This window comes from Ostrinia furnacalis, unplaced genomic scaffold, assembly GCF_004193835.3.
Source record: "Ostrinia furnacalis isolate ACB-3 unplaced genomic scaffold, ASM419383v2 OfSCF0954, whole genome shotgun sequence".
NCBI lineage: Eukaryota > Metazoa > Arthropoda > Insecta > Lepidoptera > Crambidae > Ostrinia > Ostrinia furnacalis.
In genome coordinates, this window is record NW_021131193.1 from 545,765 (window position 1) to 573,325 (window position 27,561).

The window sequence follows — 27,561 nt, forward strand, 5'->3', positions numbered from 1 at the left end:
AACTTCATTTAAATCTTAGGAACAGTTTATTTCGATTAGCAATGTAATAAGTTCTGACATAATGTAGGTACAATTTTGACCTCTCAACTGCGTGCAAACTCATAATAAGGTACTTGATACAAATAAGGCCTACCTAACTTTAAATGCTTATATTTCAATAAATATTAACGCTAATCAACAAAATCAAGGTTAAATAACTTCTTCCATCCTTTAATTTTAGCAATATTACAAAAAATAACACAATTTTTAACTAAATCTATTCAAAATAAGCAAATTACGAAACCACTGATTTTGGCTTTATTAAATCACCTACACGGAATAAGGCCTATATGATTCAAATGCCTCTAGACCTTAAAATTGTGATTGTATTAAACAAAATGCGGTCTCATAACATTAAACACGTCGATTTGTTTGCGTTATCAAAATTTTACATACCAAGTAAACAGAAATACAATCTACATCTCTAGATACACTTAAATTCCACTTATTAAGAATTATACATAAATTATAGATAAAATTAAATATTCATAGTAACAAACTAATGATTCCTTACATATATTATCAAAAAAAATATCAAAAACAAACATTATTATTTTTTTGCATAGAGCTTATTAAAACAACGTGTTTGAATAAGGCGTACACATAAAACCTTTCAAATAAATCAGTTTAGGAACATCTTTTAGTCTTGAATTTTTGTAAACATAATGAGACATAATTTTTTGTTAGAACCAGGGCATAATAAGGCTTCTGAATCATCTTTACGAACTCCTACACAATCTTTGTGATACCACCTAAAGCAGTCCTTTATGGTCGCATATCTGCTACTTTGTCTTCGAGACAGGCATGATAATACCAGCTTTTATTCTCCTTTCCTTTAGATTTATACATACGGCCTTTTTTCTTTTTTTTATTGGTTTTGTATTTTGTTTGTTTTTTTACAGGTTTTGTTATGTTTTTTGACACTGTTTTCTTTTTCTTTTCTGTGTTGTTGGTAACATTCTTATTAAATAAATATTTTGTTACTCTTTGACTCATTTAGTTTAATGAATTTGTCCGTAATTAGGTGTTGACATACGTATCTAATATGGCCTACTGTGCTGAAATAAGGCCTAGGCCTTACTAGATATCTCGCTCTCGTTGTCTTTAAAAATTTACAAATAATGCATCTATAGCCAGTAGTACAAATTAAGGTAATTATTAGCTAGTAAGAAATATTTAGAAACGATTACTAAGAAAAGCTTAATCTAAAACAGCGTCATTTTACCAACAACTTAAGATGAAATCGCCGAATTTTTATAAGAGAGCACGAAATCACCCACCACCTTAGAAGAACGCATGCCAATTGGTGCTGGGATCGTCGATCGGGACGCTCTTGCTCTCTACTGGGTTAAAGGGCATATGAGTACGTGTCCTTGAAGTATTATCCCGGTAGGATTTATTTATCTGTGTTTTCTGATGTATAGGCTTTATTAGAACGTAGGCCTTATTTGTATCAAGTACCTTATGATTAAGAGGGTCACGGTCGATTGGATAGTAATTCATCAATAATAAACTATTTCTACGATTTCTTAGATATTCATACAGTTAATCAGTAAATTAACTTGAATTAACATTTGACATACCTAATATAAACGAATTGTACGTTTGTAAATAATAGAAACAAAAAAGATAAAAAAGCACCTGGATGCGGGCAGGACCGGTCGTTCAGAAAATTCTGGGGGAGGCTTTTGTCCAGCAGTGACAGACGAAATTTGGCTGAAATAAACGAACGAACGAAAAAACATGAAAAACTCATTTCCATTATAGGTACACGCTACTCGACTAATTTTCATTGTAATCTTTACAAAGGGAAGTAATCAAGTATTTTCGATTTTCGACGAAATTTGGCTGAAATAAACGAACGAACGAAAAAACATGAAAAACTCATTTCCATTATAGGTACACGCTACTCGACTAATTTTCATTGTAATCTTTACAAAGGGAAGTAATCTAATATTTTTTAAATAAATTGGGGTAAAGTAATATTTTTTTGTAGCCAGAGGTTACTTAAGTGGAAGACAATCTGGTTCGCTACCAAGCGAAGGATCACTTTCTCTTAAACTAGTCTTGTGATTATGGCAAACTGGAAATTTATACCACAATAACTAGTTCCTTGTGGGAAAACTGAATGACGTCTTTGACACAGCTATACGAGTTGAAACAAGATGTAGTAGTAGTAGATTTAATAATACCAATTTTAAAAAGTTTAAATATTTTGATTCATTTGGACTCATTATCAGACCCGATGGTCTGCATTATTCGCAGAACTTTGTGAACGATAACAATTTTTTCCAAACTTAGGCAAAATGAAGAACACACAATGTAAAAATCTGATTGCGGGCGAAATGTTATCACTTAGTTTGCTAGTTTGATTGTTTGACAAAACTATAGACTCGTTAACGAGTTCTGTGATTGTAACTTTCTACCTTGATTGGTTGGGGAATCCGAGCGGGACAATCTAATAAGCAAGATAACTAATAACTTTGTTTCGGCTACTCACTGACCTTAGTAGGTATTCGTGTGCCATGATAGCCTTATGTAATGGTAGTAAGTGGAGCGTTCAAAACAAACAGAAGTTCGTACTTCCATACTTCTGCAAGTGGCTCGCCCGGCCCGCACTCGCGCGGCAGTCTTTCCTTGGGCCTCGCTCGCGCCACTCCACTGCAGGCAACCGTGGCAAACGACGATGTTTACAAATACGTGCGTGCGCCCAATATTTGGGCCCCGATTGTAAACGCACAGTGCACTCGGGCTCTTAAACCGTTTCAGAACATGTGATAGGATTTGTGATAACTTTTGACTTGTGCGTTCAGATTTATTCTAGTTTTTGATGATCTCAAAACTTTTGTGTGTTGTGCTGTAAGAATAAGGATATAAAATAGGATTAATTAAGGATATAGGTGAGTTTAAGTTGACATGCTATTTTGTATTATAATTTAGAGTAAATTAAAAGTCATGTGGCTAGTTGGCTTCTATTGAAGTGTGTGGCGCTGTTGATGTATAGGTAAAAGTGCAAGTTAAAGTTATGCGAGGCATCCGCAACGATCTTAACAATGTACTAGTAGATATACGTAGGTAGGTACCTACGTCTGTCTTTCTTTTGTTTTTAATGATGCTGTGTAGAAAAATGTTGGGTGAGTCTACTGTTAGCGCCTGGAAACAACGAATTTTATTTTAACAAATTACTGCAAATTCGTAGATTTAACTCGCATTGTACTCATAGGACCTACAAATCTCAATCTTCTGGTGTCAATAAATAACAAGTTCATTTGAGAATAACAGAAAGAAATAAAAGAAATACATATTAATAGGTACCTACTTATTTGCAGTAAGTAAGAAACATCTAATTCAAATTCCTTCAACATTATCTAAGTTCTAATCCCCCTACGGAAATTCACTTTGACAACAAAAGCAGCTCAGCGCGCGACGAAAACGTAATTATTGATAAAAGCATAATAGCTTATACGTAGAGACATTCAATCAAACTGAAGTTAACACGAAGTGTCTCCGAACTTGGAATTCCCCTTGAAAGTTATTTCGTTCAGTCAAATTACGCGAGGGTTGCGTTTTAGAGGTTTCAACTCCCAAAGATTTCCACCATTCATTCTAATAAAGCTTATCTCACAGGTTTGGCGGATAAATAACTTTTTACACGTTCTGGATTGTCTGAAAAAGAAAAGGTCGGAACTTTCAACCTAAAAGTTTACGTCGGAAAAGTTTGTATTTCATAACTCAAAGAGTATAGTTAAGTCTCTGAAACCTTTTGTTTATCGTGAAATAAAAGGTTTCTAGGGTTTCTATAAAATACTTGATCTTGATATTAATTTTAGAGATCATCGACATTCGTATGGCGGAATTAAGATACCTACTCCAAAAAGGTAGGCCTTCCGAGATAGAAAATTATGAAAGTATCAATAACCACGCATCAAACGGGTGGTGTTGCTGCTTAAATGCATGTAATTTTACTAAGGATCCGACATATAAATAACACATAAGTAATAATAATTATTAGCTCTAGTTATTTTTATTACACCAATTTTAATACATAACTAATATGTAAAAAAATAATGTGCAGACTTTATAATCAAAATCAAAATCAAAAATATTTATTCAGTTTAGACCACAAGTGGCACTTATGAACGTCAAAATATTATTATAGAAAATAATAAAAAAAAGAAAAGGTAGCCCTTATGGGGCACTTTACATGTCTCCTTATCTTTTGGGCCCTACCAGCGCTTCGAGACAAACATATGGCAAGTGCTGAGAAGAAACGCCGGAACAAACTCAGTCACCACTAATTGCCAGGAATTATCTAACGGTAAGAATAACCAAATTCGAGTACATCAAATATGTGCAGACTGAACCTAAATGGAGCTTAAAGCCAAACAATGTGTCTAAGAAAAATCATATGACCCCACTAATTTGGGGAAAAATTCCTTGTTTTCATGACAGATAATGACTTGTTCGCGGTAAATAAAATACGTAACTTTATACAAAGCTTTCTGGATCATGTTTCATGTTTTAACGAAGGGAAACACGACTTCTGTTTACAAAAACATGGAAGCACAAAAATTTGGTTAATTTAATAATTGGAGACGCGTATACTCGTAATATACTGGTTATTTAGTAACAAACATGATTATTATTACTATACATTAATAGTATCTTTCTGGACAAAATGATCGCCTGTCATGTGTTTCTGTTATATTTTTGTATTGACTTAATTCGTTTAAAAAAAGGGCACGAGAATTAACTACTTTCATATCTTCAATGTAGCTACAAACACAAACGCAGATGAGTCAAAGCGGCATGGTAGTAACATTTTACCTACCTTTATATTTTTGGACCGGCAACATTTTTTTTTTATGCGAAATGTTTTAAATTCTAATATTTGAGAAAATAGAGAAGTTATTAAACAAAGTTTCGCATTTATAATTAAGTAGAATTGCCGCAGCATTCAGATTCTGACCCTATTTTCTTGACATCGCTTGTCTGTTCTCTACTCGTACGTTGCGATCCGTAACTTGTGTTTACTGTTCAGTCTATTTGATTCATTCACTTGTACTCGTAGATAACTGTGGTACTTGTGGTAGTATGCAATTAAACGGCGCAGTTTTCCGGTTTCATGCCAGACGCCACTATTACAAGCAGACAACATGTGATTAGTACTTTTAAAGGCCTATTATCTCACCTTCTGTTTGTATACTGTTTATGAGTTCTTTGAGTCATCTTCCTATTGTGATTTTGGTCTGCATCGTTTGGTAATTGTAGCATTAGTTTTATTGTTTCTTCAAAAAATAAAAACTTTAATAGAAAAGCTGTACCTAAATAAAGTTCTTAAAAATTTTTGTTTTACCAGAATTAAGATGTGTACAGAATTTTATTATGATAGGATACATAGGTACACAGCCATAACACGAATTTCACTACGTGTATGTTTTATTGTGACCACAACGCGTTATGAGCTATTTTTTCGCTAAATGAGCGTTATCGGCCTTTAAGCGTAACAGATACATTGTTTAAAACTTTGATGAATATGTAGTATGTCACAAATTCTAGCTAGACGTTTAATTTCTTATCTATCTTTACGATGACCATGATTCATTTCGTCAATAGGGCCTCGGGGAAGACCTGAAAGACGATTTTCCTTATTTATTCTTACATTTGCCTTTTGTTATTATTCTGTGGCATTAATTCAAATATTTGGCTTGAGCATGAAGAATGTGTAGTAATAAATGTATTCTCTCAGTTGAGATAAGTGTCTGTCTGTCTAATGGTTCGAAGGCAATAAATATTTTTTTATTTATTATTATTAAGTGCAAAATGTGTTTCTCATTTGATTTGCCTAGGGGCCAGAATAAAATCGTCAGAAAATTGCAAAGGTGAACTAATCCATCAGCTCCGCAGACGGCGTTGTTTATTCAAATTTAATTCATAGATTAGAACAATGTTGTGGTTCAGAAAACATCAGAGTAGCACAAAAAATATGGGTTTAGTGAGAAAGTTATGGTAAGAATAACCGGTTTCATAATAAATGTAGGTACTCGTAGATTTTACTCCGCATACTTACTTTTATAGCTACGTCGGTACTACCTATGTTTCAGTTATAGCTATATTCCTACATAGGTACATCATTATTAAATTGGAGCAGCAGTCTCATTACGAAAAGTGCTTTACTGCTTTTGTTCAAATAATCTTTATTTTCCTTTACTTTATAATTTCGTTAGCCGTCTGCAAGAAGTCTCCAAATGGCCAAAAATTATAATTAACTCCATCCTTGTTTTTTAATTGCGCATGCAATTAAATTCATATAAGTACCGTTAGGCACTGTCTTTAATTAATGCATTGCTAATGGCAATGCCAGATTTTGTATGGAAAGTGGCGTCTTTTTTTTTTCGCGCGGCCATCGATCAAACTTTGTTTTTTGATTACAAAATAGTGTAATGAACCAAACTTACTATGGCATGTATACCTCTAAACTCAGTCTGAACTGAGTTACGAGCATTAGAAGAAGTTTGATGATTTTCATACTAGATTTGCTTTTTGTGCGCAAGTTTTGTAAGAAATTGCAACAAAATATTGCGCTATTTTTTTATTGCACTGATTCTGCTCCATACTGATGTCTGGAGCCTTTAATGGATGGTATGTTTGTTTACACATACAATCTCACTAGTTTGTTGCAATTTCTTACAAAACTTTGCGCGCAAAAAGCAAATCTAGTATGAAAATCATCAAACTTCTAATGCTCGTAACTCAGTTCAGACTGAGTTTAGAGGTATACATGNAATTTCCGGCATTGTCTTTTATTCCCTCTTTAGCACGCTCGTAACACAAGCGTACTTAGCTTACGACGAAGAGCTGAAGGGACTATTAGTAATACAAATACAATACAAATTAAGTACTAAGTTAGGTATTCTTAAAAAAAATAGATACACGTCAGTTAGGTTTGTGTACATTTAATACCCGATTAAAAAAACATTGTGAGCCAGTACGTAATGCGAAGTAAACCCAGTCTTATATATACTCGTATAATGTACCTTTACCGAGCAAACATTTCGGTAAGCAGACACCAAGGAACATTACTTAGTGTAAGGAATCCAGCTTAACGGTGTGATTCGACGAGCATGGCTGCTATATAGCTCGCGCCAGCAGACTACGGCAACCTTGTAGGCAAAGGATGAGAACTGTCTTAGTACTTACCCTCAATCACTTTACTTCTAAATCAAAAATGGAAATGGAAGTGGGTCTTTGTTGCCAATGTAAACAGCGACAATAACATTATAAATGCACACGTCAAGATCTTTGATTGACACGAGATCAATCTAGGTACTTTTGCACGTTTCTAGAGCGAGAAAATAGTCGTTGGCATCGCTATAAGAGCCTTACACAAACCACTACAGATAGACAGCTGGATGTCATTCTTCTTAATATTCTTCTTTTTCTCCTCTCATATTTTATCTCTTTCCACCGTCCAAGTTTGCCAATGTTAGGCGAGCATCACCATTCCAGGTTATTGAATTTAAACCAGTTATATTAAACATCGTTTTTGAGGTAGGTTCAATTTGAATAGAATAGAATAATTTTTATTGCCAAAAGGGTGTACAATCTGCTGGTCACAATGCAGAACAATAAGTTACAACTGTGTTACATAAATAAAAAGTTAAATTACGTTAATAAAGTTAAATAATATTCGCCTTTTGGTTGCGAAATTGTCAATGTCCATTGGCGGAGTACACGAATAATGTTGATGGCCTTTAATACCATTACCGGTAGTCAAGGGTAACGAGAGATATTTTCAAGTGGAACGGATATTATTATGTTATGTCAAAGCAATGGGAAATTGGTATTGTTAAATTTTATCGCAAAGGTTGCTCAAGGGAACTTTAAGGTGGGATTATCCCCATGTTATTTTGAAATGTGTATCAAATATGAACATTTAAATATACTATAGGTAGGTACAAAAGAATACTCTTTAGATCAGTGGTTCTTAACCTTTAAGTCATGAGGGACCATTTTACTAAATTTCTGTCTTGTCAGGGACCACCTCATAATCATAATCGGTCAAAAGTAAACCAGTTTGACTGCAAAAAGCAGTTAAAAGTAGTTTTGACCAAGGTGTGCAACTGCAAGTGCACTTCGTGGACCACTTGGAATGCCTCCAGGGACGACCAGTGGTCCGCGGACGACCGGTTAAGAACCACTGCTTTAGATCAACCATGTAATCCAATTATTTTTATAAAACATGTTACCAGTTGATATAAGCTTGCTTGCTCTACCTCTCTATTATTTATCTTGATGCTTCTTACAGGAGGGCAGATATGTATGTACTTAACACCAGGTGCGATTGCGGTCAAATACCTGCCTTGTTCTGCATAAAAATGACCCTTCTTAATTAAACAACTGCGACAAGAAATGAAGTGAAAAAAGTTGTAGTAAAATTGTAGGCATCTTGAACTGTTTTTATTATTTAGTAGGTATTAGTTACCAGCGTTTTTAAATCTTTCTTTTTAATCTGTAGTACTACCGACTGCCTCAGTAGTACCACCGGGGAATTTTTGTACCCGTAACGTAACGTAAAAACTAGTAAGTAAAAGTAAACATAGACTACCTTCTGATTGTAAAGAGTTTGATGATGGCGTATGTCAAAACAAAAAGTAAGTAATACGTTAAAATAAAATAGATCCACTGTATACCAATTGGTTCTGCTCCATAGCCATTAGTCGTCAGACATGGAATTTATTTGTATCCATTTATAGTCGCATTCCTTTGTGCTCCAGTTATGGCAGCGCTCTACGAATGGCAAGTGTAGAAACAACTACCTATACGTTATAAGTCGAAGGTATTCGTATGCGTTCTAAACTGTTCTTAAGGAAATAGAAAACTAGGTTCAAATTGTATTGCATGTACCTATATATAATCAATAATCATACAAACTGCTCTCTAGGTTGTCTGGAAGAGATCACTTTATAGCGATAAGACCGTCTGAATTGTGTGTTATCTTTTGTGTATTTTTTTCTCTTCTTTTCTTGTCTTGTATGTGTACTATAAATATTCTATATATCTAAATAAGTAATACACATATTGAAAATATATTACGAGTACTTGCTTTAGGCTCGACACTTATTCTAAGTTTAAATTAAAATTGACGTCATCGGCATGGATTTGTACTGCCAAGGATAGGATTTCCCTACCAGCCTCTGTGTTCCCAAACCACTGGTGGAAAGTGATTCATCACATAAACCACTACGCCCATAATGCGGCTGTGTCAACTATTTAAAATAATCACCTCGTGAATGCTATTGACATCCTTATTCCATGTGGTATCATCGTATACGTCACGTCATTCTCTCCAAGTCCATGAATAGGCTGGACAAAAACGCGGGATTTACCACCACGTCGTATAAAGCGGTTGCTTCCAAATGAAAAAGTAATCAAGTTGGTTTGTTTTGTCATCCAACGTGTCTTATACTCGTAGATGTTCGATGAAAACACTGCCTTTACTTAAAAAAACCAATGCAACGAGCCTCTTATTTTTAATTGGATAGTGAACATAAAAGTATCACAGCGCAAAACCAAATTCCTGGATAGAGATAAAGTTTAACCTAAAAGGTTCTATTCGTGTAGGGAAATATTTATGACTGAGCAGGGATCGGTACTTTGGCCGGAATGTTTCCAATAAAAGATTTGTAATCCAGGAATTCTTGGAAGTGCTACAGCCAGTATCCATTCAATAGGGGAGACTGGGTACGGTTGAAACAATTTTGCTTTTATTGTCTATAATTTTGTTATTTAATAACCAAGTGACGATTACGATACGTGAAATTGAAGTTTGAAGTTTTAGCTATGATATGGCTGTATCATTATAGTTCCCGGGTTACTATTTTTTGAAATATACGAAATTTAAAAAAAAAGAAATTTTGTTTCAACCGTCCCCATGCCAGGGGCGGTTGAAACAGCGATTGGGGTATGTTGAAATACATACAAATAATACAATAATTACTAATAAAACGTGTGTTATGTATCATTAATACTACGAATATTAAAATTATGGTACCACATGGCGACATTAATCAGTCTAAGTATTTAATATTTCTAAAACATTAATTAGCCTTTGATAAGTAGTAAAAATTTAAAAAATTAACAGAAATATGATAAAATAAATGATATTTCCAAATCTAATAAACACTAATAATAAAATAATATTAACATTGTGAGTAAAGTTAACGAAAATCTTTATTTTTTTTTCAAACCATACTTTTCCGTCGCTTTCCGCAGTGAATCTCCAACTTTTACCTCCTCTTATGCTTTACCAAGTCAATTTCCTCCCTGGAAATCTTCCTTACTCAAACTCTCGGCATTTACAAAAAATAAACATTAATACATTTTCTGTTTCAACCGTACCCAAAAAAAATGTTTCAACCGTCCCCAACCCCACTTTTGGTAAAATATACTTTATAGTTTCGACACTAATAATCACACATAAAAAATAGTTACTGTCCCTTATTCTACAAGCTTCATTATAATAGCAAACGCACACTCGATACATTCACATAAAAAGAACAGTTAGTATAAGCGTTAATGTCTGAAGAAAAATACTTACTTTGGGTAGTAAAAAACAAAATGGTGTTTTATACACAACGTCAACGCGTTAGGAAGTTATTAGGCACTTAATTCGTGTTCGGACCTGTCTTCCGCTTCTTTTTCCCCTAGGACCCCTCACTCCCCGCGGAACCGTTTACGAGATATTTGCTCTGTTTCAACCGTCCTTTGTTTCAACCGTACCCAGTCTCCCCTACTGTCGCCCAAACTTTGACATGTTTTCCGACAGTCTTGCTTGGGTATTTTTAAAGTAGGTAAACAGATGTTTTGTAGAGTTGTTAATATTGAATTTTGGCATTTTATCCTAACCATACTATTGATTCTTAGTAAGTGAAAAGATATTATGGACTATTAAAGTAACATTAGAAGAGTATTGTTTTTGACTTTCGTAGGTTATCATCCATGGATACGTTTGGTCATTATTTATTAACAAACTTCCTAGACACATGACCAACCTTTAGTTGTGTATAAACTGGTGTGTTTTGTGAATGGTTTGTTTTATATCTTCCATGTCTCTATCATTTTGTATATATTCTAAGAGTGTGTACCAAAATTATTGAAATATCAATTTTTACTTGATTGTATAATAAACGAAACTCAAATATCAATCTACTAAATTTTAACGTCATCGCATGGATTCGTACTGCCAAGGACAGGAATTCCCTGCCAGTCTCTGTGTTCCCAAACCCCTTGTGGATGGTGATTCATCACATAAACCAATACGCCATAATGCGGCTGTGTCAACTATTTAAAATAATCACCTCGTGAATGCTATTGACATCCTTATTCCATGTGGTATCATCGTACCTACGTCACGTCATTCTCTCCAAGTCCATGAATAGCCTGGACAAAAACGCGGGGTTTACCACCACGTCGTATAAAGCAGTTGCTTCCAAATGAAAAAGTAATCAAGTTGGTTTGTTTTGTCATCCAACGTGTCTTATACGTGACTCGTAGATATTCGATGAAAACACTGTGCCTTTACTTAAAAACCAATGCAACGAGCCTCTTATTTTTAATTGGATAGTGAACGTAAACTTTAAGTATCACAGCGCAAAACAGTAACAAATTCCTGGATAGAGATAAAGTTTAACATAAAAGGTTCTATTCGTGTAGGGAAATATTTATGACTGAGCAGGGATCGGTACTTTGGCCGGAATGTTTCCAATAAAAGATTTGTAATCCAGGAATTCTTGGAAGTGCTACAGCCAGTATCCATTCAATAATGTCGCCCAAACTTTGACATGTTTTCCGACAGTCTTGCTTGGGTATTTTTAAAGTAGGTAAACAGATGTTTTGTAGAGTTGTAATACAATTGAATATTGGCATTTTATCCTAACCATACTACTGATTCTTAGTAAGTGAAAAGATATTATGGACTATTAAAGTAACATTAGAAGAGTATTGTTTTTGACTTTCGTAGGTTATCATCCATACGTTTGGTCATTATTTATTAAACTTCCTAGACGCAATAACCTTTGGCTTGTATATAAACTAGTGTGTTTTGTGAATGATTTGTTTATGTCTTCTATGTCCCTTTCATTTTGTGTATTTAAATTAGGGAGGCATTATTTTAGATCGTGTCATGATCGTGTATGGCTGATTCGGCACGTTTTTCTGGAGTTTCTTCATTAGTAAGTTTAATTTATGTATCATTATCACAAAGATAAATATTTATAATAGACAGGTGTATCAGGCGATTTCAAATTTCAGCAAAATATTTCTTAGTACTTCTAGTGCCGTGTAAATAAAAAATATTTATATCTTCATTAATGACGAGTTTGCTTTATTTAATTGATTTGTAATCATTCATTTGTATCAGAAATTATGTATTAGATACTCCAATTATAAATATGAAAGTTAGCGTGTTGTATTTTATTGTTAATTATTACAGGTATGCAGAGATAAATCTCTAATAACAATAGTAGGTTCCGCTTGTATGTCACATGAGAAGTTAATTTACAAATTATAAGATAAATATGTTTGTTATTTAAACCAACTAGAGTAATGCCATTCGATTTCTTAATTATCTCTCTCATTACGTTGGAGTGTCTACTATGATCCAACAGAACTGTTAACGAAAACACATCATCATCATCGGGTGCGTGACAGTTTATATAAGTTTATATGATATAAATTCATTTCAATAACGTTCATATTGTATAATAAACGTATGTTATAATAACACTTGATATAATTTTTTAACATATAATGTTTACTTCATATAATAAATGATTTCTAATAATATCATTTCAAATACCAATCACAACGCATAAAGACATTTGATATAAACCTTACTTAATCTAAGACTCATTTGATGTAATTTTGTTTAATACAAATATTATTAATTTCACATAACCATTAATTGTAATAAATATTTTTTGTTATACTCTTTAATTGATATAATTTCTGATAGATATAACTTTAAGTATGTTCTTCTTTAGCTTGAATTATAAATGACTTTAGTGACAAAAACGAATCGCCGTAAAACCGACTCCACGTAGTCTTGTCTGCCCTACCCCTAGAGTGTAATTTAGAAGCGCGTAGGCACGGAGGGGCGAGGCGGCCCGCGGGCTGAGGAGCAGGTGGCTGGAAGCGAGGCGCCGCGGCTGAGGGTGGCCAGCAAGCCGAAGACGCGGTGTCGAGCGAAAGCCATCTGCGACGATTAGCACGCGAGGGACCGCCAGAGCCCCGCAGTGCCGAAGCCGTGACAGAAGTCTCAAGTTTTAAGTCAAATTTGCATGCTGCATGCCTGCATGCCTGCTTGCTTGCTTGCCTGCTTGCTTGCTTGCTTGCTTGCTTGCCTGCTTGCTTGCCTGCTTGCTAGCTTGCTTGCCTGCTTGCTTGCCTGCTAACGTAGAAAAAGGCGAGGCCGAAGGCCGAGCGATAGTTTAAAGCCTGTGAGTCGCCACAGATTTATTTTTAATGCGTCAAAAAAGGACTAGAGCCCAGTGACAGACTGAAAGGCGAGGCCGAAGGCCGAGCGATGGTTCAAATCCCGAGAGTTACCACAGTTAAACTTGTGTTGCGTCAAAAAAGCACAAGAGCACAGTGTCAGACAGTTAACACCCCCTGTAATTTTTGCGAGGCCGAAGGCCGAGCTCCGAATGCGAGGCCGCAGGCCGAGCGCCGCGTAGGGCGAAGCCCGGAGCGGCCAGCATCGCAGATCTAGCTTTTGTAGCCCGCGTAGCGGGCGACCAAAGCTAGTCTATCTATATTATATAAAGCTCGATTACCACTCACTGACTCACTCATCACTGATCAGGGGTATTTTTGGGGTATCTATATTATATAAAGCTCGATTACCACTCACTGACTCACTCATCACTGATCAGGGGTATTTTTGGGGTATTTAGAAGGGAGAGGGGTAAAATTGTATGTGTTTATCTCAAACAAGATTTTTTGACTGCCAGCTTTATTATATTTTTTGAACCAAAAAACAAAATGGCGGCACTTTTTGAAACACAAACTTTTCTGTCTTTGGTCCTGATTTTTTTCTTTTTTGGTGGTTTGTTGGGGTTGCCAAGCTGTGTTAAAAAATGTGAGAAAAATAAAGAAAAACAAAATGGCCGCGCCGCCATCTTGGATTGAAAATGCGATTTCGGGGTGTTTTTANCCACGAGGAGCTGAAGGGACTATTAGTAATTTATGCAATACAAATTAAGTACTAAGATAGGTATTCTTAAAAAAAAATAGATACAAGTCAGTTAGGTTTGTGTACATTTAATACCCGATTAAAAAAACATTGTGAGCCAGTACGTAATGCGAAGTAAACCCAGTCTAATACATACTCGTATAATGTACCTTTACCGAGCAAACATTTCGGTAAGCAGACACCAAGGAACATTACTTAGTGTAAGGAATCCAGCTTAACGGTGTGATTCGACGAGCATGGCTGCTATATAGCTCGCGCCAGCAGATTACGGCAACCTTGTAAGCAAATGACGAAAACTGTCTCAGTGGCCTCAGTGCTTTAAATATCTAAATCAAAAATGTGTAAGCTACAATTAATATTATAAATGCACATAAGATCTTTCATTGACACGAGATCTATCTAGGTCCTATTGCACGTTTCTAGGGCAAGAAAATAGTCGTTAGTAAAAAGCTTACTCATTGGCGTCACAATAAGAGACAGCTCGATGTCATTCTTCTTATATTTTTCTTTTTCTTCTCTCATATTTTATCTCTTTCCACCGTCCAAGTTTGCAAATGTTAGGCGAGCATCACCATACCAGGGTATTGAATTTAAACCAGTTATATTTAACAACGTTTTTGTGGTAGGTTCAATTAGAATAGAATAGAATAATCTTTATTGCCAAAACTGTGTACAATCTGCTGGTCACAATGCAGAATAAAGATTTACAACTGTGTTACATAAATAAAAAGTTAAATTACGTTAATAAAGTTAAATAATATTCGCCTTTTGGTTGCGAAATTGTCAGAGTCTATTGGCGGAGTACACGAATAATGTTGATGGCCTTTAATACCATTACCGGTAGTCAAGGGTAACGAGAGATATTTTCAAGTGGAACGGATATTATTATGTTATGTCAAAGCGATGGGAAATTGGTATTGTAAAATTTTATCGCAAAGGTTGCTCAAGGTAACTTTAAGGTGGGATTATCCCCATGCTATTATGAATTGTGTCTCAAATATGAACATTTAAATATACTATAGGTATGTACATAAGAATACTCTTTAGATCAACCGCGTAAACCAATTATTTTTATAAAACATACTTATTTACCAGTTGTTGAGCTTGCTTGCTTGCTCTACCATATATTATTTATCTTGATGCCTCTTACAGGGCAGATATGTATGTACCATCCTAGACAGCATCTCACTTAACATCAGGTGGGATTGCGGTCAGATACCTGCCTTGTTCTGCATAAAGAATGACCCTTCCTAATTATACAACTGCCACAAGAAGAGAAAAAAGTTGTAGTAAAATAAAACCTGGAACTTTTTATTATTGTATACCTACATTTTTAAATATTTCCTTTAACCTGTGGCACAGATGATACTAGTACTCTTGGTACTACCGACGGCCTCAGTAGTACCACCGGGGGATTTTTTTTGCTCGTGTTACTACGTAAGAGCTAATGAAAGTTAACATAATTAAACTCTGTCTTGTGTTTGTAAACGTTTTGATGGTGTTTGTCAAAACAAAAAGTAAGTAATATGTTAAAATAAAAGAGATCCACTGTATACCAATTGGTTCTGCTCCATAGCCATTAGTCGTCAGACATGGAATATATTTGTATCCATTTATAGTCGCATTCCTTTGTGCTCCAGTTATGGCAGCGCTCTACGAATGGCAAGTGTAGAAACAACTACCTATACGTTATAAGTCGTAGGTATTCGTATGCGATCTAAACTGTTTTAACGAAACATAAACTAGGTTTAAATACATATAATAAATTGTATTGCATGTATGTATAGAAAGGTAGTTATATCACATCAGATGCGATTGTGGTCAAATACCGGCCTTGTTATGCATAAAAAAAAAGATTACTAATCTAATAAGTTACTACGTAATGATCACGCAAACTGTCCTCTAGCTAGGTTGTCTGGAAGAGATCACTTTATAGCAATAAGACCGTCTGAATTGTATTTTTTGTATATTTTTTTCTTGTCTTGTATGATGTTCAATAAATTGTATTCTATCTATCTATCTAAATTGTGCCGTCTCATTTGTATATTTCTTTCTCTTTCTTTTCTTGCCTTGTGTGGTTCTACAAATAAGTATATTCTAAGAGTATGTACCAAAATGATTGAAATATCAATTTTTACTTGAAGGACAGGAATTCCCTGCCAGTCTCTGTGTTCCCAAACCCCTTGTGGATGGTGATTCATTACATAAACCAATACGCCATAATGCGGCTGTGTCAACTATAATAATCACCTCGTGAATGCTATTGACATCCTTATTCCATGTGGTATCATCGTACCTACGTCACGTCATTCTCTCCAAGTCCATGAATAGGCTGGACAAAAACGCGGGTTTTACCACCACGTCGTATAAAGCGGTTGCTTCCAAATGAAAAAGTAATCAAGTTGGTTTGTTTTATCATCCAACGTGTCTTATACTCGTAGATGTTCGATGAAAACACTGTGCCTTTACTTAAAAAAACCAATGCAACGAGCTTCTTATTTTTAATTGGATAGTGAACGTAAACTTTAAGTATCACAGCGCAAAACCAAATTCCTGGATAGAGATAAAGTTTAACATAAAAGGTTCTATTCGTGTAGGGAAATATTTATGACTGAGCAGGGATCGGTACTTTGGCCGGAATGTTTCCAATAAAAGATTTGTAATCCAGGAATTCTTGGAAGTGGTACAGCCAGTATCCATTCAATAATGTCGCCCAAACTTTGAAATGTTTTCCGACAGTCTTGCTTGGGTATTTTTAAAGTAGGTAAACAGATGTTTTGTAGAGTTGTAATACAATTGAATATTGGCATTTTATCCTAACCATACTACTGATTCTTAGTAAGTGAAAAGATATTATGGACTATTAAAGTAACATTAGAAGAGTATTGTTTTTGACTTTCGTAGGTTATCATCCATACGTTTGGTTATTATTTATTAAACTTCCTAGACGCATTAACCTTTGGCTTGTATATAAACTAGTGTGTTTTGTGAATGATTTGTTTATGTCTTCTATGTCCCTTTCATTTTGTGTATTTAAATTAGGGAGGCATTATTTTAGATCGTGTCATGATCGTGTATGGCTGATTCGGCACGTTTTTCTGGAGTTTCTTCATTAGTAAGTTTAATTTATGTATCATTATCACAAAGATAAATATTTATAATAGACAGGTGTATCAGGCGATTTCAAATTTCAGCAAAATATTTCTTAGTACTTTTAGTGCCGTGTAAATAAAAAATATTTATATCTTCATTAATGACGAGTTTGCTTTATTTAATTGATTTGTAATCATTCATTTGTTTCAGAAATTATGTATTACTCCAATTATAAATATGAAAGTTAGCGTGTTGTATTTTATTGTTAATTATTACAGGTATGCAGAGATAAATCTCTAATAACAACAATAGGTTCCGCTTGTATGTCACATGAGAAGTTAATTTACAAATTAAAAGATAAATATGTTTGTTATTTAATCTAACTAGAGGAATGCCCTTCGATTTCTTAAATTTCATATACGTTGGGGTGTCTACTATGATCCAAAAGAACTGTTAACGAAAACACATCATCATCATCATTATCACCATTTCATCCACAGGACTCCACTGCTGAACATAGGTCTCCTCCAATGATTTCCACATCGGCCGGTTGGTAGAGCTTGCATCCAGCGCCTTTCTGTTACCTTAATGAGGTCGTCGGTCCACCTTGTGCTTTTTAATCATCGTATGATAATGAAAACACAATACATTCCCATTTAAACAAATCATCGATCTACATCGACCTAATTATACACCAAGATGACTGATTATGATATTTTCCAGATTCTCACGTTATTCTTTGAAATACTTATAATGAGCTACTTGAGATGTAAGTCACTTTCTTTATACGAGTGAATCACTGTCTTTCTCACAGACTTACGTTAAATTCAAGTAATAAAGATAATAATTAACTCAATTACATATTTCATTATTGATTCAAGTGAAAATTAGAAGCATAATAGCATAATAAATAATGTATGTACGAGATGTCGTTTGCGCTTCCGCTCGGGAGAGCTGATAGTGTTGGAGAAATATCGATAGTTAAAGTAAAAATACATCGATAGTACATTATTGACTTTAAATAATACAGCTACAGTATCGATAATACCTATTGATTGCGTTAGTATTTATGGTAGTTTAGGAGCATCAGCTTATCGATTTAAAAAACAATTGTATTGACTGTACTTCATCAATAGTATGTTCATGAGCCGAGCTTTCCATAGTAAGAATAGTAATTAGACGAAAATATATCTAGCTATATCACAATTTACGTCTTATGCAGTCGTAGGTGATGCAGTGGCGCAGTTTCAGAGCAAAATGTATAAACGGTTGTGTTGTCGACTCTACTATCGGTAGCTTCATTATAGACACTGGATTTCCACCGCTCTTATAAACCAGGAGAAAATTTATTTCAATAATAAATACAGAGTAAATACAAATGAGTAGGTCATCTTCATAGAAACGCCCGAGCGCGGTTTGTATGTGAGCGCGCCAATACGTATGCGGCGCGCACGCACACGCTGACAAAATTTAGCGTTGATTAGCGGTGAGTTGCCCCGAATTTTGTCAGTGTGTGCGTGCACGCCGCATACGTATTGGCGCGCGCTCACATACAAACCGCGCTCGGTGCGTTTCTATGAAGATGACTTACTCATTTGTATTTACTCTGATAAATGTCATATACACTACATTAGAATGTAAGCACATTGTTACTAACATAAATGGATGTAATCCCCAAAAATAATTATTATTTGTGCGCTATCGATAGATTATTCAACTGCTATCAATTGTCGACTATCGACTGACAACACTAAGCCTGTGTGTTCGCGTCAGCACCAGACACATGTCGATATCACTTCTTCTAATCGAAGTTAAATTCTCGTTTTACTTTCTTGATTTTTTTCAGTACTTGAGTTCGACAATTATTTAAAGATATAATACCTATACATGAAGAACAAGAAAGATTTATTTGTTACGCTATAAAAGCATGGTACTAAAATCTTGATGGATTATTTATTTTAAGTTGAACTGAGAGTTAAGTACGAATACTATGTTTTCTAATAATCAATCACTGAGTGAATGTTCTAGAATTCCAGATAAAAAAGAAAGCAATAAGTCAGCGCACTTGTCATTGTATTACAAAAGTAATTTAGGTATCCTTTAAATGAATTAAGCACTTAATAAAACTTCAATAAACTATCAATGTACTTCTTTAAAACAGTCTTCTAAAAGGAGACTCTACGGAATTGTGAGAAAAAATTAAATTAAAACTCTCTTAAATGCTGAAACATGCCACACTGAAGGTTTGGTTATATTATAATGGCGTATGCCTTTACAAAGAAATAATAATTGACCACTTCATCTTGCTGTATTAATAATTAATTATATGATCAAACGAACTTACCAAGTGAAGTTCGATCTGAATTATCCTGTTTTCGCCGAAGAGATTTATTTTACCGTGTAGTACCCCTATACGACAAGCCAATCCGCACACAATATTCAGCGTAGTAGTAGTAAAAAACAAAAGAGCGGGCAACCCCACCCCTACCACGCTGTGGGCTCGGTGTCCGAGCGGTCTCATTCCTTTGTGCGCACGCGCAACGACCGCACGCAGTATAAGAAAAATGCTTAAGTGACGTCGCCAGGACGTTTTTACCGACAAAAAACGTAATTATTTTAAGTTGTGCAGTGTAGTGACGAGAATTAGACCCAACACAAGGTTGGTTGTAACAACTATTTTGTGTAGTACTTCTAGTGCCGTGTAAATAAAAAATATTTATATCTTCATTAATGACGAGTTTGCTTTATTTAATTGATTTGTAATCATTCATTTGTATCAGAAATTATGTATTAGATACTCCAATTATAAATATGAAAGTTAGCGTGTTGTATTTTATTGTTAATTATTACAGGTATGCAGAGATAAATCTCTAATAACAATAGTAGGTTCCGCTTGTATGTCACATGAGAAGTTAATTTACAAATTATAAGATAAATATGTTTGTTATTTAAACCAACTAGAGTAATGCCATTCGATTTCTTAATTATCTCTCTCATTACGTTGGAGTGTCTACTATGATCCAACAGAACTGTTAACGAAAACACATCATCATCATCGGGTGCGTGACAGTTTATATAAGTTTATATGATATAAATTCATTTCAATAACGTTCATATTGTATAATAAACGTATGTTATAATAACACTTGATATAATTTTTTAACATATAATGTTTACTTCATATAATAAATGATTTCTAATAATATCATTTCAAATACCAATCACAACGCATAAAGACATTTGATATAAACCTTACTTAATCTAAGACTCATTTGATGTAATTTTGTTTAATACAAATATTATTAATTTCACATAACCATTAATTGTAATAAATATTTTTTGTTATACTCTTTAATTGATATAATTTCTGATAGATATAACTTTAAGTATGTTCTTCTTTAGCTTGAATTATAAATGACTTTAGTGACAAAAACGAATCGCCGTAAAACCGACTCCACGTAGTCTTGTCTGCCCTACCCCTAGAGTGTAATTTAGAAGCGCGTAGGCACGGAGGGGCGAGGCGGCCCGCGGGCTGAGGAGCAGGTGGCTGGAAGCGAGGCGCCGCGGCTGAGGGTGGCCAGCAAGCCGAAGACGCGGTGTCGAGCGAAAGCCATCTGCGACGATTAGCACGCGAGGGACCGCCAGAGCCCCGCAGTGCCGAAGCCGTGACAGAAGTCTCAAGTTTTAAGTCAAATTTGCATGCTGCATGCCTGCATGCCTGCTTGCTTGCTTGCCTGCTTGCTTGCTTGCTTGCTTGCTTGCCTGCTTGCTTGCCTGCTTGCTAGCTTGCTTGCCTGCTTGCTTGCCTGCATGCTAGCTTGCTTACTAGCTTGCTTGCTTGGTCGCTTGCTTGCTTGCTGCATGCAATGCTTATTATAACAAATGAACTTTATATAAAATTATTATTGTTATATGATTTAAGTTTTATAGGAAAAGAATTTTATCTCATTTGATTGTTCGACATTTTATTTTTATATGATTTGAATGTTATTTGTTTTAAATTTTATAGAAAATATTCATTATATCAAACCATTTTATATCAGTTAATAGTTATTTGTCTTAAAATTATTCGTTTTAAAATTATATTATTCGTTTATTATAGTAAATAATTATTATATTAAACGATTTTATATAATTTGATGTTATATCCTCTAAGTATTATATGATATGTAGTTATATCATACATTACACACCCATCATCATCACCATTTCAGTCACAGGACTCCACTGCTGAACATAGGCCTCCTCCAATGATTTCCACAGCGTCCGGTTGGTAGCGGCTTGCATCCAGCGCCTTCCTGCTAATGACGTCGTTGGTCCACCTTGTGCTTGTTAATCATCCTATTATAATTAAAACACATTACATTCACATTTATACAAATCATCAATCTACCTCGATGTAATTCTATGGCTGATTATGATATTTTCCAGATTCTCACCTTATTCTTTAAAATACTTATAATGAGCTGCTTCAGAAGTAAGTCACTTCCTTTATACAAGTGAATAACTGTTTTTTTACACAGACTTACGTTAATTCAAGTAATAAAGATAATAATCAACTCAATTGCGTATTTAATTATTGGTTTAAGTGAAAATTAGAAGCAAAAATAGCATAATAAATAATGTATGTACAAGATGTCGTTTGCGTTTCCGCTCGGGAGAGCTGATAGTGTTGGAGAAATATCGATAGTTCAAGTAAAAATACGTCGATAGTAAGTTATTGACTTTAGATATACAGCTACAGTATCGATAATACCTATTGATTGCGTTAGTATTTATGGTAGTTTAGGAACATCAACTTAACTATTTAAAAAACAAGAGTAAGTATTGACTGTACTTCATCAATAGTATGTTCATGAGCTGAGCTTTCGATAAATACACGAAAGTACCTACATCTAGCTATATCACAATCTGCGTCTTATGCAGTCGTAGGTGATGCAGTGGCGCAGTTTCAGAGCAAAATGTAAAAACGGTTGTGTTGTCGACTCTACTATCGGTAGCCTCATTATAGACACTGGATCTCCACCGCTCTTATAAACCAGGAGAAAATTTATTTCAATAATAAATACAGAGTACGAACGCGCGCACACATACAAACCGCGCTCGGTGCGTTTCTATGAAGATGATCTACTCATTTGTATTTACTCTGATAAATGTCATATATACTACATTAGAATGTAAGAACATTGTTACTAACATAAATGGATCTGGTAATCCCCAATAATAATTATTATTTGTGCGCTATCGATAGATTATTCGACTGACAACACTAAGCCTGCGTGTTCGCGTCAGCACCAGACACATGTCGATATCACTTCTTCTAATCGAAGTTAAATTCTCGTTTTACTTTCTTGATTTTTTTCAGTAATTGAGTTCGACAATTATTTAAAGATATAATAGTTACCTATACATGAAGAACAAGAAAGATTTATTTCTTACTCTATAAAAGGATGTCACTAAAATCTTGATGGATTATTTATTTTAAGTTGAACGGAGAGTTAAGTACGAATACTATGTTTTCTAATAATCAATCACTGAGTGAATGTTCTAGAATTCCAGATAAAAAAGAAAGCAATAAGTCAGCGCACTTGTCATTGTATTACAAAAGTAATTTAGGTACCCTTTAAATGAATTAAGCACTTAATAAAACTTCAATATACTATCAATGTACTTCTTTAAAACAGTCTTCTAAAAGGAGACTCCACGGAATTATGAGAAAAAATTAAATTAAAACTCTCTTAAATGCTGAAACATGCCACACTGAAGGTTTGGTTATATTATTATGGCGTATGCCTTTACAAAGAAATAATAATTGACCACTTCCTCTTGCTGTATTAATAATAATTACCACAGGACTTACCTATGGTTCACGTATGAAAGTAAATCTTGTTAAAAGGTTTAATTGCTATAAACAAACTGGGTATCGACCTAATTAATGAAACCGAGTAATTAAAATAAATCCATTGTTTTATTTTAACAAATCGGCTCGCCACCACACACCAGTTAATTGAAAACGTGGTCAGTCCAATTGGCAAGGGATTAAGTTGTTAATGGACGTAGGTTCAGTAGAAACTTTGTTTATAGTTTTTTTATAGGGCGCCCGGGCGTACACGCACGTTTTAGCCTTTTTAGATGTAGAAATTTAGTTCGTTTTTCGAAATATTCATAAGTAACACGATGATACTGTCTCTAAATAATTGTATGAAATTCTTTTCAGTGGGGCTGAGTGTGAGTTTACATCAAAAAAACCGGCCAAGTGCGAGTCGGGCTCGCGCACAAAGGGTTCCGTAGCAGCAAATATAATAAACTTATTATGTCAATTTAATCAACCTATCTCAAAAACTATAAGAGATACTTTGATCAAACCAAAAATCGTTGAAAGAGTTAATTAGCATGCATCACCTCTATTTTTTTTAGAATTTTATACCCCGTAGTTATAAAAATAGAGGGGGGGGTTTCAGCCAAATGACGTCCACTGCTGGACAAAGGCCTCCCCCAAGGTTTTCCACAATGAACGGTCCTGCGCTGCCCGCATCCAGGCTCTTCCCGCGACCTTTACCAGATCGTCGGTCCACCTAGTAGGAGGCCTGCCCACGCTACGTCTTCCAGCCCGTGGTCGCCACTCGAGAACTTTCCTGCCCCAACGGCCATCGTCTCTACGAGCTATGTGCCCCGCCCACTGCCACTTGATTTTAGCAATTCTGCGAGCTATGTCGGTTACTTTGGTTCTCCTGCGGATCTCCTCATTTCTGATTCGATCACGCAGGGAAACTCCGAGCATAGCCCGCTCCATCGCCCTTTGGGTGACCTTGAGCCTTCTTATGAGGCCCTCTGTAGAATATGCTGCAACATAATAAATGTACGTGCAGGGCACATAGTACGCATATCTGACGATGGATAGGGCAGCAAGGTTCTGGAGTGGAGGAACCAGAAATCGCAGCGTGTCGACCAACGATCTCATAAAGGTAGCAGGAAGTCGCTGGATGCAGGCCGCTACCAACCGGGCGATTTGGAAGTCATTGGAGAGGGAATAGCAGGGATATTGTCCGTAATTTGTAATGTAGTCTTATAATCTTGTTTGCTTATGGAAATACGCTTTGTCCCTGAAATCACAATCTGGCAGCCGATTTTGAACCTTAAAATAACTAAGTTGTTTTATTTTGTGCTTTCAAAACATCGAGCAATAAAACTCGGTCGATTAGCTATCGAATATGATATTATGACTGAATATTCTTTATCAATGGAAAGCGTGTATTTTATTCAGAGTTGTTTCTATTAAGACAAAAAAAAATACATGATTATACTTCTTGCTGAGCGAAATGGCAAATTTTAGGTAAAACAGAAGCAACCACCATGACGCGTGACGTGGCCGTAAATTCTGTCCTTTCTCCATATAAGTATACTTACGAGAAAAGGTATGGAATCACCCTGTTGTGTTTGGTTCCAAGCCATCTTAAGAACTGAAGGACTATGTATGTATCTATAGTATCGATTTAAAGTATAAAATATTACCTTTAAAATGGTACCATTTTTATTTATCTTCTATGAGTCGTTTAGTTCTTACGATCGCTCGGAACATGTAGGGTGATGAGGAACTTTTGCTCGCGTGAGTAGTTTAATATTAAAGGTTGTTGACAAATGTTCGCAAGACCTAATAAGAATTCTGCCAATCACTTGCTCGTTAAGTAGCAGGGACGTTCATTATTTTAACATACTCGTAGCACCACTAGGTATTCATATTGTCTACAGTCACGGTCTATAATCTATTCTATCGGGGTTGAGCGTGATTAGATTCCGCTGATACCCGCTAACGTATGCGAGTGAAGTCGCTGAGATAATTATGTTGACTGTGAACTACTTAAGCTTCGGCCAAACCAACGCGTACAGCTCGCGTGCGCGATGGCGATCAAAATCAAAATCAAAAATATTTCATTCAATTTAGACCACTAGTGGCACTTATTAACGTCAAAATATAGTAAATAAAAAAAAAGTAGCCCTTATCTTTTGGGTCCTACCAGCGCTTCGAGACAAACATAATGGCAAGTGCTGAGAAGAAACGCCGTCGGAACAAACCACTAATTGCCAGTAATTATCTAACGGTAAGAATAACCGAATTCAAGTACATCAAATAAATGTGCAGACTGAACTGACCACGCATCCTTGTCATGAAATAGTTTCGATCAGATGTCGTGTATGAATTTGTAGCGATGAGCTCACATTCACATTCAACGCGTCCGCCCGCGTCCTGTCATTGGTCGCGACGATCTATGCACGCGCAGTGATCGCCACCGCTATCGCCGACGCGATCTGCACGCGTTGGTTTGATTAATATCTATTACAAATACAAAAGATGCTGCAGCGTTTCATTTGATTTATTACCAACGTTTCGTGTTAGTAGCCCTATTGTCTGAAGATGAATCGCTTTGTCGCAAAACTAATAAGAGTAGCAAGAAGCAACTTGTATACGTCACTCCATACCATGTTCTATTTAGCCATTAGGTAAAAATACATAATACATATATTCAAACAGAACATGACTTTTTTTAGCAGAGCATACAGGCCGCTACCAACCGTGCGATGTGGAAGTCATTGGGGGAGGCTTATGTTCAGCTGTGGCTGAAATGAATGCTTTACAACAGCGAATTTATAAACTTATCATTGTCATTAAAATCATGACATGTAAGTAAATAATTGTATTATATTCGTGTTAAAATTATGAACTATAAAGTATTTTTATAATTAATTTTAAACAAATAAGCTCCTAATTGGTTTACAAGCAAAAAAACAGCGTTGTAGAAAAAGTCGTCCTGCAATTTTCAGTTGTTTATTTTTGACGGCTGTTTCTGCGAAACCGTTTTTTATTTCGTAATTTAGTATTAATTACTCGGGGATAAGAAACGGATCGTTGTCTTCACCTTAATTTTTGTTTGGTTTCTTACTGAATAGTGAATACCTAATACCGTGCCCCCGCCAAGACGAGCCAAACGAAGCGCAATGGCATACCTAAGAGCTAAAGCTCACGATGCGTTGCAGCCGCGATGCGACGCCGGAGCGGTGTATGTTGCTGCGTCGTGTTTTACCCTAACCTTCATAGAAAGAACGCTACGCTATCTGTCGCGTGTCATCGTGTGCTTTGGCTCTTACTTTTCACGAGAGCTTCGTCGTTTTTCAATCCTCACATAGGGTTTTGGATTATTGGCAATTTCGCTACCGTCGTCCGTCACATGGGCGTAAGGTTCAAAATATTTTCAGTTGTTTATTTTCGACGGCTGTTTCTGCGAAACCGTTTTTTATTTCGTAATTTAGTATTAATTACTTGGGGATAAAAAACGGATCGTTGTCTTCACCTTAATTTTTGTTTGGTTTCTTACTGAATAGTGAATACCTAATACCGTGCCCCCGCCAAGACGAGCCAAACGAAACGCAATGGCATACTAAAGCACACGATGCGTTGCAGCCGCGATGCGACGCCGGAGCGGTGTATGTCGCTGCGTCGTGTTTTACCCTAACCTTCATAGAAAGAACGCTACGCTCTCTGTCGCGTGTCATCGTGTGCTTTGGCTCTTACTTTTTACGAGAGCTTCTTCGTTTTTCAATCCTCACATAGGGTTTTGGATTATTGGCAATTTCGCTACCGTCGTCCGTCACATGGGCGTAAGGTTCAAAATATTCCCTGTTAATTACTTTTCTATTATTAGGTACAATACTTACTCGTAGTTATTGTAGTAACGAAAATTAGAATAAGATAAAGCCAGATAAGATATACGCGAGAGCCACATAATTTAACCAAGGCGTAAATTTGTAAAGGGTTTGTAGAGTTAGTAGCTTGGCTCTACCTGAGATCTGATTACTTTTTGTCAGTGCTAGCCAAGAACCTGAACTGTATTGTACCATTCGCAAGAACGTTACATTACATAGAAATGCTCTAGTCTATACTTACCTTTAGGGGAGAGTTAGGTACTTCCAACACTTTCAACAGTGGTGCCTAATAACTATGACGTGTTGGTAGCTTCAGTAATTAAAGCACTCTAATAAGCTAGATGCAAGTTTATAAATTGCTTTAAAACACGCTTCAATTAATTTTGGCTCGTAAAAGACGGGATTTATAAGCAGCCAAACGTCAATAAGGGAGAGCACCCGGCTGTTAAGTTCGAGTGTTCTTGTAGAAAATTATG

General features: G+C 35.6%; 1 protein-coding gene across 1 annotated transcript in view; it reads left to right on the plus strand.

Moving 5' to 3' along the window:
• The first annotated feature begins 2,662 nt into the window (after positions 1-2,662).
• Positions 2,663-27,561, plus strand: part of LOC114350679 (venom dipeptidyl peptidase 4) — a 64,223-nt gene continuing 39,324 nt past the window's right edge. Inside the window, exon 1 of the mRNA XM_028301568.1 lies at positions 2,663-2,939. The gene's annotated coding sequence lies outside the window, so the exon portion shown is untranslated. The remainder of the gene's footprint in view (positions 2,940-27,561) is intronic.